Source organism: Temnothorax americanus, unplaced genomic scaffold, assembly GCF_048541705.1.
Source record: "Temnothorax americanus isolate GAGA-0224 unplaced genomic scaffold, ASM4854170v1 Scaffold104, whole genome shotgun sequence".
Classification (NCBI taxonomy): Eukaryota; Metazoa; Arthropoda; class Insecta; order Hymenoptera; family Formicidae; genus Temnothorax; species Temnothorax americanus.
Window position 1 is genome coordinate 38,897 of NW_027509236.1, and position 19,284 is coordinate 58,180.

The 19,284-nt window shown below is 40.5% G+C and overlaps 1 long non-coding RNA gene across 1 annotated transcript; it reads right to left on the bottom strand.

Annotated features, from left to right (window-relative positions):
* Positions 1–17,180: 17,180 nt before the first annotated feature.
* LOC143903282 (uncharacterized) lies at positions 17,181–18,352 on the bottom strand. The gene is made up of 2 exons (XR_013258677.1): positions 18,072–18,352; positions 17,181–17,707 (listed from the first exon to the last, which is right to left on the bottom strand). It is a non-coding gene; the product is annotated as an uncharacterized LOC143903282 (long non-coding RNA).
* Between the last annotated feature and the right edge of the window lie 932 nt (positions 18,353–19,284).

A 19,284-nucleotide genomic window follows, 5' to 3' on the forward strand; every position in this document is an offset into this window, starting at 1 on the left:
GCCAAATTCAAAATACTACCCTTTTTTAATGATATTCCTTATAAAATTACATTTACAACTTATACATGTAACTTTTTGAGCAGAAATCGGTAACTCCTTCATCGATCTTTGCCAAATCTTAAAGAATTATATATGAAATAGGGGTAAAAAAAAGACTGAAAAATATAATAAAATTAGAAATAGCGCAATATTTCAAAATTTACAAAAGTTAGAGCAACTACGGGCATTTCTAAAAAAATTTAAAAATTAAAAAAAAACCACTTTACCGATCATCGCCAAATTCAATACCAACCTTCCTAAAATGATACTCTATTGATTTAAAGAAAAGCCCGATATCTCAATATTTGCGAAAGACCAACCACGAATATTTTCAAAAAAATTCAAAATTTACAAAAAAAAACTTCTTTACCAATCATCGACAAATTTAATACCAACCTTCTTTGAATGATATTCTATTGATAAAAAAAAACAGCCCGATATCTCAATATTTGCACAAGTTAGAATAACCACGGACATTTCTTAAAAAATTCAAAAAAATTTATTTTAAAAAGAACTCCTTTACCGATCATCGCCAAATTCAATACCAATTTTCCTTGAATGATACTCTATCAATTAAAAAACAAAAACAGCCCGATATTTCAATATTTGCGGAAGTTAGAGCAACCACAACATCAAATCTGTACATACACACACACACATACTTCCGGACATTTTTTTTTAATGCAATATTTCGACGTTTTAGAACACTCTGAACATATTAGCATCAAAAACTAAAAAAACAATCTTTTTTTTAGTTTTTTCTACCCTTATTTCATATATAATTTATTTAAATTTGGTTGACTAAACCCAACTTTATACGCAATCAAAGTTTATATACGAAATTTACGAAAACAAAGCTTCCTCTATGAGAAAGCAATATGTGTACTTTCAAAATAAAATAAAAAAAAGATAGCATTATTAAAAAAAAATTTTTAAATATACATTTTAGTGAAAAAATTAATTAAACATTTCAATTGTTTATAACAATTAAAATTTGCAATTTCTTGTAACTTAAACTATTTTTTTTAAGATTGTTTTTTTAGCTTTAAAATGCTTTTTTGAAGATTTCTCTACGACAAATATAACCAGCGATATTAATGTGTAAAGTATACGACTTCTTTATTTTTATTGTTTATAACTTTTGCCAAAAAATATTTTGGACAAACAAAATGTTAAAGTTGTTTAACATACTCGTAATGTTTTTTTGTTTTACGCGCGCATTGTAGCGCTTCGAGTGTAGCCGAACGTGCTGGTTGGTCGAGACAAAAAACAAGGCAAGAGTGAAAGTTAGTTGTAACGAATGCGTAAAGAACGAAACACGTTCGAGTTAAGACTCCCGTTCAATAAATATATTATCTGTATCATCTTTCTCTTATTTCTTCTTTCACCGATTCTGCGTAAAATTTAACAGGTAATGAGCCCAGTCACCCTGCCTGCGCAGTAATTTTGGTAAAAGGTGGAAGCGTGAAGAGGTTCGCAAAAAACGTGGTGCTCACGTGTGGCGGCCATTGCGGGTCGAGTCGCGATCGCGGTATTTTTCTTTCACAAAGAGATTTATGAAAGTGCGCGAAAATGTCGGACGAATTCTCGGTGGGACACATGAAGTTTGATGGATCAAATTTCCAAGCCTGGAAATTCCAGATTTCAGCAGTGCTGCAGATGAAAGAGGTGTACAATATCGTTGACGGGACGCGTGTTAAGCCGGTCAACACAGAAGGCGCAACCGCGGTTTGAAAACATGGCTTAAGGACGATGCGAAGGCGACCGCGATAATCACGTCGTAGATGGAGAGCAGTGAAATAGATCCCACTTGTATGCACGACAGCAAAGAAAGTCTGGGATAAGCTGAGCCAAATTCATGAACAAAGATCGGAAACAAACAAGCTAATTCTCACACAGCGATTTCATGAATACAGGATAAACCCGACAGACTCGATTGTTCAGCACGTGTCAAAAGTGCAAAACATGGCGCGACAACTCAAAGATCTGGGCAAAACGGTCTCGGATTTAACAATAATGGCAAAGATTTTAGCGAGTCTTACGACAAAGTACGGCACGTTTGTGACGGCTTGAAATAGCGTGGACCCTGCGCGACAGACTATCAATAATCTGTCGGAGAGGCTGTATCGGGAAAAAATTTGGCTAAACGCGGAAAGTGATGCTACAAGTGCGTTAGTAGTAACGAAGCATAGTGCGTCGAAAACGGACAGTGATGAAAAATCAAAAGACGATAAGAAGAAGCGTTGTTTGATGAAGAACGTTACGTGTTATCGTTGCCAAGAAAAATTACATTACGCGAATGAGTGCCCGACAAAAAACAAAGACAAGGACAAAGACAAAAGTGCTCAAGGTCAATCGGGAAACACGTGCGCGTTTGTCGTGACAACGTCCGAGAAGGATGGTGAATCCCGAGAGATCCGTCGGTATGTCGAACCGACAGTCGAGCAAATAGAACGGTTGATGCGGGAGTGGTTCGTCGCGTAACGGGACAGACTGTTTTCTTCGGCGACGACGGTGAGTGCGCGATCGAAAGGGTTGGAAAAATTAAAATCGAGAAGCTCGTAAACGGATCGTGGGTAGTCGGCGTGATCGAAGATGTGTATTACGTGCCTGTAGTCAAAAAGAATTTGCTCTCTGTCGGCGTGTGCACGGAAGAAGGTTTCGGTGTAAAATTTGAAGGATCTAGTGTGAAAATCGAGCGCGACGAACAGGTCTTAACGACGGAAGCGCGACAGTCGAATCTGATTTACCGAATGTTCTTCCGCGTGCCGCCTCCACGGAAAGAAGTGAATGTGTCGGCCACGCATATAAAAGTGTGGCACGAGCGACTCGGACATATCAATCAGTGATCTTTGTGCGAATTAACCAAAAAAAGGTTAATCAAAAATGCGACCGTGAAGGACACTACCGAATTTTTCTGCGATGCGTGTCAGCTGGGAAAGCTGCATAAATTACCATTCGACAAAGCTGTCACAAAAGTTTCGAGAAGACTGGGAGAATTTGTGCATATAGCGACGTGTGCGGCTCAATGCAAACTCGATCCCTCGGCGGGGCGGAGTATTTCGTGACATTCAAGGACGATGCCACGGCGTTTCGTCACGTGTATTTCACAAAGCATAAGTCTGACGTTCTCGATCGATTTATCGAGTTCGATCGCATGCTCGCCAATAAGTTTGGTCGGACGATAACGACTCTTCGTGCTGACAACGGTGGCAAGAATTGCAACAAGAGGATGCGGGAATACTTGGCGTCTCGCGGCATAAAAATGGAGAACACAGCTCCGTACACGCTCGCGCAGAATAGGCGATCGGAAAGAGACAATCGAACGATTGTTGAGTGCACCAGGACAATGCTCCAGGTGAAGGGTTTGCCGTTGAGTTTGTGGGCAGAAGCCGTGAACACAGCTGTGTACACGCTGAATCGAGCGGGATGGTCGGCACCAGGCGGAAACTGCACGCCGTACGAATTGTGGATGGGCAAGAAGCCGGACGTCAGTCACATGCGGATTTTCGGGTCGGTGGTCTACACGCACACTCCCAAGCAGTTCCTCAAGAAATTCGACGCTAGATCGAAGAGAATGATTCTCGTCGGCTATCAAGGAGACTCGTCGAACTACAGGTTGTATAACATCAATACTCACGCTGTTTCTGTCTCCAGAAATGTAGTATTCGACGAGTACGTGGGTACAGAAAAACGAGGGAAATCGGTATCGTCCAAAGGAGTTTTCAAGGTCCCGACGAGTCGCAAAGACGGAGAAGTCTGGGAAAATGAAGAAGCTGCCGTCGATAATGAAGATGTTGAGGAAGCAGGAGTAAACGAAAACATCGAGGACGTAGCAGCGGTCGAAAACAACGCCGTCGGTGCAGTAGCACCACAGCCGGGACACGTGCAGATTTGCGAGATCGGAGGACTCTCTGTCGTCCCGCGAGGTACGAACTGAACTTGGTAAAATACAGAGTTTCCACGACGTTCCAAGAAGCGATAACTGGACCAGAAGCTTCAAAATAATTCGGAGCGATTGAAGAAGAACTCGAAGCTTATCGAAAAAACAAAACGTGGTCGATTGTACCGAGAGACAAGAAGAAAAAGGCGATAGACTCAAAATGGGTTTTTAAAGTTCTGCGAGACACCAGCGGAAGCGTTTCTCGCTTCAAGGCGCGCCTCTGTGCGCGCGGTTTTCTGCAGGAAGGTATCGACTATACGGAGACTTTCGCTCCTGTAGTTCGATACGACTCACTACGTGTGCTATTGGCTATCATCACACAAGACGACCTCGAAACCGTGCAGTTCGACGTACGCACGGCTTTTCTCTACGGATATCTACAAGAGAAACTTCACATCGAAATTCCGGAGGAACTCGTCAAAGCCAGTGAAAGTGAGAGTGTGTGCAATCTTGATAAATCCTTGTACGGGTTAAAGCGCCGAGATGTTGGAACGAGAAGTTCTCTAATTTTCTAAAGGCTTGTGTCCACGATGCTAGAACTCGGTCTGAGTTCTCGGTCAGACGAGTTCTCGCATAGATTTCTCTCATTTCGAATGAATCTAGAAAGCATTGTTTATGGAAGTTACCTTACCGCAGTTGATATTTAGTCTATGGATATATACAGTCTAACCTACAAATATAAGACATCTACTTTCTATATACATATAGAAGCATAAGTTAATAATCTTAATTATTTATTTATATGAGAACATTTTTAACGTGTAAAATTCCGTTCTAATATAAAACAAAAAATAATCATTTAAATATATTTTATTTCAATTTTTAGATTACGGTGAATATTGCAAAACTTCTAAATAATATTTCTCAACGATATAAGTGCTATAATTATGAAGTTAAAAGTTAAAAAATTGATTACAAAATTGATTACAATTGCTCTAATTGCTGAAATTGCGGAAAGAAAAAAAAGAGTAAAAAAAATAAACAAAAAACCAAAGACGACCACGGTCCATTTGGACACGTAAATTGAAAGAAATCGTGCATTGAGAGGGACAATCAACTTAGCACATACAGAATTAAGAATTGAAGATAAAGAATATTTTACAAGGTTTTTTAGGATGCGGATCGGTCAACTTGTAGAAAAAGTAGCACCTTATATACAACGTCAAAATACAAATATGAGAGAATGTATATCATCTAAAAAACGAGTATCACTGACTTTAAGGTTTTTAGTTACTGGTAAAAGTTACAGAAGTTTAGAATATTCGACAAGGATTCCAGCATGCACAATTTCTCGCATAATTCTTGAGACATGTTGTGTTATATACAAAGTCCTTTGAAACGATTATTTACAGGTAAATAAGATTTTATTGTCAACAATAATATGTTAATTTAATTTTCTTTGAATATTAATAAATAAGTTACTTATTTCATGATTGTTGTAGACATAAACTACAATCGAAGAATGGGAACGTATTGAAAAAAGTTATTTACAATTATGGAATGTTCCAAATTGTATTGGTTCCATGGATGGTCGACATATACAATTTAGAGCACCGTTTAAGGATGGATCATTATATCACAATTACAAAGGCACTAACAGCATTGTTCTCTTGGCATTAGTCAACGCGCAGTATCAATTTACATATGTTAATGTCGGAGTTAACGGTAGAGTAAGTGATGGAGGTGTTTTCCGTGATAGTGACTTAGCAAAACTTTTAAATGATCCACAAAATTCATTGAATGTGCCACAAGATAAACCATTACCCGGTATGAACGAACCTGTTCCATACGTCATATTAGCTGATGCTGCTTTTCCGTTACAAAATCTGATGGGGGATATAATAACTGACGCAGTGGGTTTACATATGCAACTAACGGTTTATTTCAAACAGATTACAGAACTTGCGACGCTCGAACAGTATATGTATCTCGTGTGGCGACTCACTCGAGACTGATTATGTGACAAGGTTACAGGCGTCAACAGCCCACGAATACGTGTCGATATATCGCGCTACCGGCTCGATAGTAGTTGCTTCGCATCTCTAACACCTCCCCTCGAAGTTGTAAGTCGAACCGCGTTATTCGCGTGATTTAATCATTCCGAGCCTGTCCTGACAGGTAATATGCTTATGTCCCGACAATGTCTTCGTTAAAATGTCCGCGGGCATTTTATCCGTTGACATGTATTGCTGTTTGATTTTGCCCAACGCACAGTGATCTTTAACGAAATAATGGCGCAAATCGATGTGCTTGGTCCTAGAATGAGGCACGTTATTACTGCAAACCAAACGCTGTGCTCCTTGATTGTCATTGAACAACGTAATTTGATCACAGGATAATGGAATCGCGCTCATTATGCTCTTGAGGTAGATTGCTTCTTTCGTTGCTTCCGATATCGCCATGTACTCCGCCTCAACGCTTGACAGAACCACGGTACGTTGTTTCCTAGCTTCCCAGCAGATTGCCGCTCCTGCGAGTATAAACGCATACCCAGAATATGAGCGTCTATCGACCATGTTGGTGCCCCAGTCCGCGTCGACCACTCCATATAACGGTATGCCTGATTTTTCGTACATAATGCCATGGTTTAAGGTGCCTTTCAGGTATCGGAGGATCCTCTTGGCTGCCACCCAATGCTCCGTCGAATAATTGGTGTTAAATTAGCTCATGAAATTTACTGCGTACGCGATATCGGGTCTAGTAGTCACTGCTAGGTACATGAGTGCTCCAATGAGACGCTGATATGGGTATTGCCTCATTATCCTTCCGTTTACCCTCGTTGGTTTCATCAATTGCTTGTTCGTGTCGATAGGGGTTATCGCAGGTACAATCCTGCATGCCGAAACGTTCCAGGATAGCTTCTTTGTATTTGTGTTGGCTCAAAATGACACTATAGTTTTTCTCGCTCTGCTGGAATTTAATTCCAAGGCACTGATTTACACGTCCAAGGTCCTTCATTTCAAAGGATTCGGATAACGATTTTTTTATTTTGTTAAGCCAGTTTGTATCGTTCGTAGCGATCAAAATATCGTCAACGTAGATTACAATCATCATAAACCGACCATTCTTCCTCGATGATGTAAAGATACATTGGTCTGGGCCGGTTTGTTTCATGCCCAGTTGTTTTAGCTTCGATACGAGGCGCTGGTACCATGCACTGTCGCCCTGACTGTTTCAATCCGTAGAGGGCCTTCTTCAGTAGACATACGTTGTCCTGGTTTTGTTTCAACGCATCCAACCAACGCTTTGCAGTTTGAATCACGTCGTTTTTTATTTCTATGCTTGAACCAACACGTTTTTCGGCCTTAATCTTTGACAGTACTTCTCGTAATTGTTCAGGTATCTCCATATATACTTTTTCTTCCAATTCGCCGTTGAGGTATACCGTTACTACATCCATTTGGTGGATCTGTAATCCCAGCTCCGCTGATATGGCTGCTAGAAGTCGAATGGATGATGATCTTGCTACCGGAGAATAGGTTTTGTGAAAATCTTTGTCTGGTTGCTGTGAGTAGCCCTTCGCCACAAGGCGTATCTTATTTTTCGTGATTTGCCCAATTTCTTTGGTTTGAAAAACAAATCTGCTTCTAATTACCTTTCGATTTCGTGGTCTAGGCTCCCATGTGCCGTTTTGGATTTGTGCTAAATATTCGTCTTCTAATGCCGTTCTCCAGGCTTCAGCACCGCCACTTTCATTCGCTTCCCGCTACGTTACCGGATCCTGTGTTGATAACAAGTTGCACTCCAGAAATGTATCGTCGTCGCCTAGATTTTCCCCGGGTAGACCCTCGTCATCGGATAACTCGCAGTCCTCTCCATCGTCTCCTTCTTCATCATTGTTCGTCGGCTGGTATATTTTCCTTGGTCTTCCTACTGATCCGGAACGTAATAACCTTGGTCGTCCTTTTCCACGCTTTGGCGGTTGTAACCGCAGGTAGGTATCACGTTCTGCGTTTCTTCGTTTACGCATTCCAGGCACTTCCGAATGGTGCCTTTCCGTTTCGCTTCCAGTTTCGTCTTCCGTTGTCTCTCGGTCCCGTTCATGTGTTCCCAGTTCTTCTCGGCTTTTTATTTCGACTTCAGTTTTGGTACTCGGCATGTCTTCCTCCCCCTCTTTGAGGAACTCCTGGTACTCGCAATCAAATGCCGATTTCTCCAAAAATTGCACGTCGGGACTCACGATTAGCTTCCGCAATTTTGGTATCCACACACGATACGCTTTTGATTCGTCTGAGTACCCTACAAAAGTACCTTCTACCGATCTCGAATCAAATTTACCACGTTGAATGGTAAATTTTTATCTCTTTTATCTAACGCGAACACTTTCGGAACCGAATGTTTTAAAATATGTTACTGTAGGAGTCTTTTCTTTCCACAATTTGTAAGGTATTTGTCCGTTTAACGATTTAGTTATGCACCGATTTCTTATATAACACGCCGTGTTTACTGCTTTGGCCCAAAATGTCGGAGGGTCACCTGCTTGACGCATCATACATCTTGCCATTTCGACTAGCGTTCTGTTTTTCTTTTCCGCTACACCGTTCTGCTGAGGAGTATGCGGTGCCGATAACCGCCTCGTAATAAGTTTTCGTTTAAAAATTGATTGAATTCCTTGTTACAATACTCCCTACCATTGTCTGATTGTAGCGCCTTAATCTTTCGGCCGGTTGATGTCTCTGCCGTTGCCTTGAACAATTTGAATACGCTCAACACGTCACTCTTGTTTTTGATAAAGTATACCTTGCACCACCGTGATTTATCGTCAATAAATGTTACAAAGTATTTTGCACCCGAAAATGACGCACTTCGCATTGGGCCACACACATCGGGATGCACAATTTCCAGTAAATGGTTCGTTCGGTTTCCTTCACTTTGCGAAAATGGAAGACAAGTTTTTTTTTCGCGAATGCACACTTTACACTTTGACATTGTCTCGTTGCCTTTTAGATTCAGTCCGTAAACTACACCGCTTTTTGCCATATTTTTTAAATCGCGTTCATTTGAATGTCCAAGCCTCTGATGCCACGCATCTATCTCACTTCCCGCGTGATTTACTGCCAGCACTGTGTTTCCGTCATTCACCGGCTCGCGCCCTTTTCGAGCGTAATATAAATTTCCTATTCTGTTCACGCAAAAGATCACTCTACCGTCTTTGTCCGTCACTGTCGCATATTTCTCACGGAAAATTATCTTATACCCGCGATCCGTAATCTTCGATACCGACAACAGATAAGTCTGACACGTAATACACCTTTTCGAAATTTATGTTCGTTTCCACTTTGCCATTACTCATCGGCATCCTCACGTTTCCCTCACCGATAATTTGCGTTGACTCATTATTTGCTAAGTTCAACCTTTTGCTCTCACTTTCGATTTTCTCAAATTTGTGTCTCTTAGCGCACATATGCGCTGTACAGCCACTGTCCAAACACCAATCCATGCCATTTTCACTTTCACAATTAAGCATCACAGTCTCGATTGTGTTTAACATCGCTACATCATCACTCACATGAGCCGTACCCGTCGGTGTATTATCATCGTCCTCTACCTGTCGTGCACTCACTTGTGGATTCAACGGTAGCTTTGCCCTACAGTTCCTCGCGATATGGCCTATTCTATCACAACAAAAACATATCGGTCCTTGTCTCGCACCTGTTTGGCCTTCGGTTTTGACATTTCTCGAGTCCCCGTGACTATCTTGAGGCACGCGCGGATATCGTAATCTCTTCGCATACATAGCATTTTGCTCCGAATTGTCGTTTGCTCTTCGCGATTCGAATTCTTCCAAAATTTTCACTCTCAACGTTTCTGGATCTGGCAATTCGTCTCGTGTCTCGATGGCACATCAAAAATTTGGAAAAGATTCTGGTAGACTGTACAATAATAAAATTGCCAGTACCTCTTTGTTTATTACCAAATTAATCTTTTTCAACTTTTCCACCGCTTTAAAAAATTCCGTTAAATGCGTACGTGGATTGTCGCCTTCCTTCAATTTTGACAGGATAATTCTCTTCAAGAGCGTCGCTTTTCGCGCTGGTCCTTTGGACTGGAACTTGACTCAATTTTTAGCCAGATTTCTCTTGAAGAAGTGCCCTTACGAATTATATTCAATTCCGCAGGACTAATTGACAATATAATGTCGGCCTCTGCTTTTGCGTCCTTATCAATCCATACTCGAATTGCCTCGTCTCCGCTCGACGGCTTCTCTATCGCTCCGCTCACGTAGCTCCAAACATCGTTTTTCACAAGTATCGCCTTCATCTGTAACTTTCATATATCGTAATTGTCCGCGTTTAGCGGCTCAATTCTTACGGGTTTACACAACGGTCTTCCCGTTTTTCTCTTTAAGTCTCTCGCACTCACGCTATACACTGCCCGGCGCGACCACGTTTTCTCTAAGTCTTTTCACTCGCGGACTTTACTTTTATTGTTCATCCGCCTGGGCCCATAACCTGATGGGGAATATAACTGACGCAGTGGGTTTACATATGCAACTAACGGTTTATTTCAAACAGATTACAGAATTTGCGACGCTCGAACAATATATGTATCTCGTGTGGCGACTCACTCGAGACTGACTATGTGACAAGGTTACAGGCGTCAACAGCCCATGAATACGTGTCGATATATCGCGCTACCGGCTCGATAGTAGTTGCTTCGAATCTCTAACAAAATCATATATTAAAACCATATCCATCATATAGCGCTTTAGAAAACACCGTCAAAGTAAACCGCCGACGTTGTGCTGATCCGTATGATTTTGTTTTCCGTTCTTCCCGTCTTTGATTTATTTCCGACCAAACGCGGCATCGATAGCGCGCGAATTAAACGACGCGACCGCGGCAAAAAAACAATAGTCAAAAGAAGCCGACAGCAAATATAAGGCGCTCCCCAACGATTCTCGAGTCAGTCTTGTTTAGAGCTTGTCCGAAGCCAGACCTCGCGCGGCCGCCGACCACCGACGTACCTAATATGCTCAATAAACGCTATTTTATTAATTATTTCCCGGCCTCTTGTGAAATCCCTTACAATCACAAAATTTATCTTATGATGAGAGGATATTTAATTACAGACTAAGTAGAGGTAGAAAAATCGTTGAAAATGCTTTTGGTATATTGGCAAATAAATTTCGAGTGTTTGTAACACAAATGCATCTACCTGTTGAAATTGTCCAAAATATTACACTTGCATGTTGTGCGTTACACAACTATCTTAGTAAAGAAAATGCTGCTTATGTACATACGGACATAGACACTGAAAATTTAGAAGAACATACTATAAGACCTGCTACATGGAGAAATGATAACGTACAGTTACGCAACTTGGAAGTTGTAAATATAAGACCAAGTACAAATGCAATTCATATTCGCAATGTGTTTAAAGAATACTTTAATACCGTGGGCAGGGTTGAACGGCAGGAATTTATGATATAACTTTTGCATGTGTAAAAATATATATATTTTTTATATTTCCTTGTAACACAATATTTTGTAACACTGTAATTAATATTTATGCATCCAGTATATGCATTAAATATTTGCATTATAATATTATATTTTAATTAGCGCTTTTATATTCTTGTATTTTTCATCAGGTATACATACTTGTTACCGTTACATTAATAATAAAATAAAATAATTTGGCTTTGTAACTAGTTGAATTTCTTTGATAAAATATATTGAGTATAAGAAAAAAATACAATAACATGAAAATACATTATTGTAACACAATATTTTATAACACTACAATATTTATATTATTATATATGCATTTAATATTTGTATTATAATATTACATTTCAACTATTGTTCTTATATTACTTTTTTTTATCAAATACATTTGTTACCGTTACATTAACAAAATAAAATAATCTCACTTTTTCAACATAAAATAAAATGTACAGAACAAAAGTACGCAAACATGTCTAGAACACAACATACATTACATATTCAATGTTTTTGTTATCTATTAGTGAAATAATCTCTCTTTGTAAGCAGTTCATCCTTTTTTGATTCTTAATTTTACGTAACTTCCTTTCTTGATATAATATCCAATATTTTAATTCATCTTCCATTTTATCGTTTTTTGATATGGTTTGTATTGCATTTTTGGCTACTGTCCAAAATTCATCTTTTGATTCTTTCGTCGAATCTTCATTTAAGGATTCAAATTTTCTTCTTTTTTGTTGTGATGTTACACTGTGTAATCGGGGAATTACCACATGATGGAATTGGCTGAATTTTTGAGTTAGTATATATATATATATATATATATATATATATATATATATTTTCTACATAAAATAAATAATTTAATAAAAATTGATATTTTACATAAAACATCCAAATATTGCATAAACATTAAATTATTACATAAAATATATTAAGTAAAAAATAATACAATAATAAAATACATTATTAAATAAAAAAATACATCAAAATTGTATAACCTTTATCTTCTGCTTGTAAGATACTAGCAACATCTAAAAAATTGTAGATCTTTGTTGTCATTTTCCTCAACTGATGTATTGGATTCTAAAGAGCTACATTGTTTTTTGGAAACCTACAAAGTATTAAAATTTCAATAGTTACATATACATATAGCTATAATATACTTCTGTAACTCTAAAAAATATGTTATATTCTACTTACTATTATAGAAGATTCTTGCGATCCTTTCCTTTGAGCAATATGAGGATCAAGAAATTTCATGTCTTCAAATAACCACCATGTAGGTTTATAAATATCATTAGTTGACATGCCACTTGATTTTGATGCCTTTATTTTGTTAAAATAATCTAAATACTGCGATCGTACATTATTTATTTTCTTTTTAGCAGCTTCTATAGATAAAGGTTGTGACGTTATTTCTTCATAATGCTGACATACTTGCCAGAAAGCGTTTTCTTGTTTTGTTCGATTGTGGTAGTCGGCAGACTTTACAACGTATAATGAAGGATGTTGCTCATATAGTGATAACAACGTTCTAATATTATCTTTACTATCCATATTGCTAAAAATTAATTATTATATTCTTGCATTTATATTGACATATAATATGTAAATGTTAACCTATATTTAAACATAATGCATTTTGTATATGTATAAAATTTATTCTGAGTAGATGTTAATTAGTAATCTGTTTTATTTAAATGTATATATATTTATTCTTATTGTATTACATACCCAAAATGTACGTTAAACTTTTTATAAAAGATCTGTATGTGCCGTGCCGTGACGCTCACACCTTTTTTATTTAGATATATATATATTGAACTATAGTACAAAAAAATAGGACATGATGCATTTTGGCTTTGACATTTTTAGATAACATTTTCACCAGAACTGTCTGTATCCGCGATACGGGTTCTAGTAATTTCTTCTTGGGTCGAAATTCTCGGACCAAATTTTAAATTTGTGGACACAAGTCTTCGATATTTCTATTTAATATTTTCGTCAAAGTTGGCTGTATCCACCATCCGAGATTTAGTAATTTTGTCTTGGACCGAGAACTCAGACCGAGTTCTAGCATCGTGGACACTGGACACAAGCTTTAAGACATTTTAATCTTAAGGAAACCGACGCCGACAAATGTATATTTTTCGGTTGTTTTGATGGAAATCTATCTAGCGTTTTTTGTTAAATTATTGCGGCAAAATCGATAAAAGTACTCGAGTCAATCGTCAAATCACTTCGCGAAACGTTTGAAATCACCCTCGGTAATTGTAAAAACTTTGTCGGGTTGCAAATAAATCGATATAAAATCAACAAAACAATGTTTATACATCAGCAAGCGTACACGAAACAAATCATCAAAGTTTGGTATGAAAAACGCGAAAGGTGTGACTGTTCCCGCAGACCCTCACACTGTGCTATATCCCGTCGAGTCGGGAGACGAAAAACGTCAGCGTGCCGTATCGTGAAACCGTCGGGTCGCTAATGTATGTATGTATGTCCCTTTATTGTGTATCCCCGTCGTTCCTTCCCTCCGACCTCACAATAATCTATTTTCCTTCCCTTAACCCTTCCCTCTTTTTTTGCCTCTTCATTCGCTTCCTTCCGTCTCATCCTGTCTCTGTTCTTCTTTCCTCTTTACTTCCTGTCATGAGTCTGTTGCTCGTCATCCGTGCCCATGAGGAGCTTGTCTTCCATTTTCTTCGAAATCTCCTCCTCCTCCGTCATCTTCACACTCCTGTTCTCCTCCAACACCCTCTCCTTCCTGCTCACCTCCACCTTCCCTCCTACTCTCCCCTCCCACTCCGCTCTTTCTCTTATTCTCTCCTCCACCGACCTGTCCTCGTCTATCTTTACTCTTAACCTAATTCCCGCTTTCCTTCTTGCCTCTAGGACCCTCAACTTCTCCTCCTCATTCCCCAGCTTAACCAACAACGTTGCCCAATCTCCCCTCAAACCTACCACCCTCACCTCTTTTACTTCCGCCTTCACCCTCAGGCCCTCCTCAAAAAGCTCCCTCACCTTCTTTAAACTCGATTCCTCTCTTACCCACCTCTTCTTCTTGATCCTTATTATAACATTCCTCTTCCTTGTTTCCTCTTCGCTTTTCTCTTTCTCTCCTATCCACCATTTCTTTTTCCCCGTCTTACCTTTACTCTCCTCACACTCTTTCCTCTTCCTTTTTCCCCCTCCTAGCTCCATTCATTCTATCCTTCCTTTAAGATTGTTTACCTCCTCCTTCAATTCCTCCATTTCTTTTAGCACCTTCTTCACTTTCTCCTTCACTGCCTTCTCCACCACCTCCTTCTCCACCATGCATCTTTCTTCCATCCCGGGCTATCTCTTTCGCTTCCACATTAACTTTCTCCCCTTTCACCACCAATTCCTTCAATGTTCTCCGCTTGCTTGCTTCCCTCTACTATTCTACTCTTCCTACGCTTACCGTCTCTACTGCCGCCATGTGCGTTTCCTTCCTTTTCACTTCGATCCCTCCGCCCCCTCCTTCGATCTCTCGATCTCTGTGTCTGCCCTTCGATACCAATGCAAATCCGCCTTACTCACTCTTGCCGCCCTTTCAACTCATTCCAACCCACCTTTGCTATTTGCCTGTCATCCCGGTGCCCAGCGCCGCCTCGGCCTTCACCTCAGCGCCATCTCGACTCACCGTCCTTATCTGTCGCCACTCATGCCTGCCTCTCATGCCTGCCTTATATCCTATCCGCCACGTGCGTCTTCCTGCGTATTGCTCGCTCTCTCGATCCCAGCACACCTCTGTTGCACCCGTTGCGAAGAGCGTGGCACCACCACTCTCGCCTCTGGTGCCACATCCTTCATCGCCCAGTTTGCCGCCATCCTAACCTCTCTCACCTGCCTCTTCTTTTTAAGCAGATTTCTGCCGTTCCGCTGCATCTACTGTCTTGCCTCCACTTACTTCTCTTCCTTTCCACATTTTGCACGCCTCCGATTTCTCCTCCCCATTCACTTTCCTCTCTCAATCCTTTTTTTCGCCACTTTTCTTCCCTCTCCCGCCCCACCTGTTCCCCCTCCGAGCTACCCTTTCCAATCTCCGACAAAATTTACCTATTTGCTTGCAATTAAATTCCATTACATATGTCGTGCCGCGCCTTGAATGGGAGCTCAGGGCCGGAACTGGGTTCATTCGGATCCGCAGAAAGGCGAAAGAAACACTCTCTGACCAGATTGGTTGTAACAGTGGCGTTTAATAAACGGCTGGTTCTGATTACACATGGTTCACTTCTGTAGGCGCCGAATTGATGTATAGGTAGACGTATTATAGGCGCCGATTCGTGATATATGGCTCCACCTGTCAAATGAGATTGACGCGACAGGATCTGATTTAGAGTAATGCGACAGTGTGAGAGAATACTCCGAACGGTCTGCCGCGATCCGAGAGACTGAAATCGGGCTGTCGGTATTAATTAATCCGAGTACTCGCGAGGGACTGTCGAGTCGGATTGTATTGAGACGTAGATATAAGTGGAGCATACGAGACATTTGTGAAACGGAGCAAGCGGTAAAAACTATGTAAATCGAGCGAACGTAATAAACGGAGCAAGTGATTTCTGTATGTGCTGTTTGATTTATTAACAATTGCCTACAGTTTATCAGAAGTGAGATGAATCGGCGTGGTTAAAAAGACATAATTAAGTTATTTTTTGGACTAATACGTGTCGGAACTGATATCGATATTGATCGCCTAAGAAGGTGCTAGAACCCGAGGTGCGTTCGCGGTAAGGAATGTTCTCGAACTTTCGGAGTCCATGAGTCAGCATAAGCTGTGCGAGTAACCGAAATTTGGAGTGCCACCTGTGGTATTGATTGATAGCTTGGTGTTTCCGACCCGCAAAGTGTTTTGATCCTGAATACGATAATCGGTGATCAAGGATCTCTTGATTATCGACGTCAGTTAGGATGAACCGGGAAACGCTAGAGGCGTTATCGATCAATGATCTGCGGGCGCACACAGCGCGCTTAAAGCTCGACACGAAGGGATCACGTGCAAACATTTTCGACACCGTTGTAAATCATTACGAACGAGTAGATCTTTTGAAAGAAAGGAATAATGTGGCGATTATAGAAAGACGTGAGATGACAGAAGGACAGTCATCTACCTCGATGACTGTCCGTTTTCCGGAGTAGAATTTCCTCAGAACTGTGCTAACACGATCCCGAACATTGAACAAGTGGTGGAAACAGTGATGCGGGCTTTGCGACGGACATCTTTGTCCCTACCGGTGAGCTTGACCCGCTGGGATTCCGACGACGCAAGCATTTTGATGCGAAACGGAAGTGGAGCATCTCAAATATATGGCAAAGCGTGAAGTGTGCTGAAAAACTGATTCCAACTTTCTCGGGTAAGGAAGACGAAAACGTACTGAGATGGCTGGAGAAGCTCGTCAATATCGCGCGGACATACCAATTTAGCAATGAGGTCTGTTGCTTGCTTTCGTGAGTCAATTGAAGGAGCGCGTTTGAAATTAATATAATCGACAGCCGCTCGAATCAGTGTGGACTTGGGAAAAATTTAAATTCCAATTGAGGCGATATTTCGAGAGAAATGCCGCAACGTTAGCGCGAATTAGCGCCCGTGTCTGGAAATCTCACGTCGAGAAGTTCATCGACTATGCTGAGGCAAAATTAAATCTCATGCAGTTATTGACGCTGTCAGAAAAAAAGAAAATTGAGCTCTTGGCTGACGGTGTAAAGGATTTCGGCGTGCGGAGACTCGTATTGAATACGTGGATCGATAACGTTCCCGATTTCATCGATCACGTGCGTCGAATCACTGAGGACAACAATTATTATGAAGAGAGGGGAGCCGCCCAAATGCGCTGCCAGGAGGACTGACGGCCAGAATACATCGTCGGAAATAAGATGTTTCACTTGCAAGAAGCCCGGTCATTTGTCAAAGGATTGTCGATTCGCCGTGGCAACCTGTTTCAGGTGTGGGCAAACAGGGCACGTGAGCAATAGTTGCCCGAAGAGAGAAGGCAGCCGAGCAGCCACGTTAAGGGGTTAGTCTACTCGAGAGAGCCAAAAACAGGCGAATTTTCAAGAATTAATTTCAGACGAAGTATCGGTGATAAATGAATGTTTTTTTTTTTTTATTTTTTTTGTTAAAATTTCGAGAACATATCCAACATTTTATGCGTTGAAAAATTTTAAAATGGCGATGAGGCACTCCTTCGCGCGCAACTATGTTTTTTAGAGGTGGTCAAACGGTGTACATGGTTTCTGGAATGTGGATGGTCTAAAACCAAAAAAAAAAATATAGTCATAAACTATATTGTATTGTCTACGGAATGACGAAGCGTTTTTTCTCTCCTTGTTTTTGGCGTCAAGAAAAAAATTCCTGAATTTTTTGCTGCATTTTTGGACTCAAATTACGTGTTATTATTATTAATAATTATTGAACAAAATATTATAATGATAAAATCGTTCGTCATTTCGTAACTACTATTCCATAGAATATGTGTACCAAATTTGAAGTCGATTCATCGATTAGAACTCGAGATATCGTGTACACCGTTTTGAAAAACATAGTTTTGAGAAAAACGCGTTTAAAGTTTCGGTACTAGTTTTTTGAGTGAAAAATTGCATTTTAAGCGTCTTACCGTAAATCAGCCATTCCTGCGTCATACAGTAAACCTTCCACCTCGTAAAAATTCTCTTCGAGAGCCGATTGTGCTATTCTTCTATTAATTCTTTCTTGTTTGGAGGTCTCGAACGACCGCTTGTCAGCAATTGCAATTCGCAGCTCATCCGCTTTATCGCACATTTCGACGGCATTTGGCCCAATTTGTAAGTTCAGGACGTCCATCATTTGTAGAATATTCTCGTACCCGTGATTAAAAATGCTTGCTGCAAAATACGATGCCACTTCCACGGTTTTCGCGCCACTAAACACTCGTTTCGGAGCAAAATGATGCAATACTGGCGTGCTGTCTGTTGAAAATACTTCTGACTGACTATAAAGTATTTTTAACGACATCTGTTAGTGTCGTTAGTTTATTAAAGAAATTCAAAATTGAATGGTAAATCGTTATGTTGTACCCGCCGATCAGATAACGATTTGCAGCAAATAGGCGTTTCGGAGCACTCCGGAGCGCTTGGGTAGGAGCTCGAAATTTCAATGAAAACGAGTTCTGGCAGGTATAAGACCTTTTGTCCCTTATTCTAGAGGGTTTAAAGTATTTTTTAAGCCAATAAAAAAAAATCAATTTTTTGACCATTCTCGAGTAGACTAACCCCTTAAATCATTTGGAGGAGGAACGAGCGGCGCACCTGTCTGATTCGTCGTCGGGAACGACTTGCAGATCGGGGTGAAATCTGGAGCAAGGCCATGTATTGTAATTCGTAGAGCATGTAACGATAGAATAGCCATTCGCGCATTGATTAATACAGGTAGTGTAGGATACGCGACTTGAGAACACTGTGCAATACGCGACGAGAGAACACTGTAATACCGGCCTTTCCGAACACACCGATTTTGATTCCGCCTAGTAACAGAGGCGCTGTAGTATTTCATCTTCCGGTTGACATCTCGGCCGCAGGCAGTCTTCCGCTGTCTAGCGCTAAGAACACACGTGTATACGTCTCGCAGAATAAAGAATCGGTCGTAACTTAAATACGCGTGTCTCTCCTTGCTTCCCGTCATCCCAATAATCCCCAAAGATAAAACAGCATACATTACAGTGGTGTCAGAAGTGGGATTCGAAGAATCAAGCAAGTGAGGTGCATTAGCGGAAGCCAGTGTAATCGCAGCAAGAGAAGATGGCTCAGCCGCCGACAAATATCTCGCCAGAACTGCTGCAGGCGATATCCGCC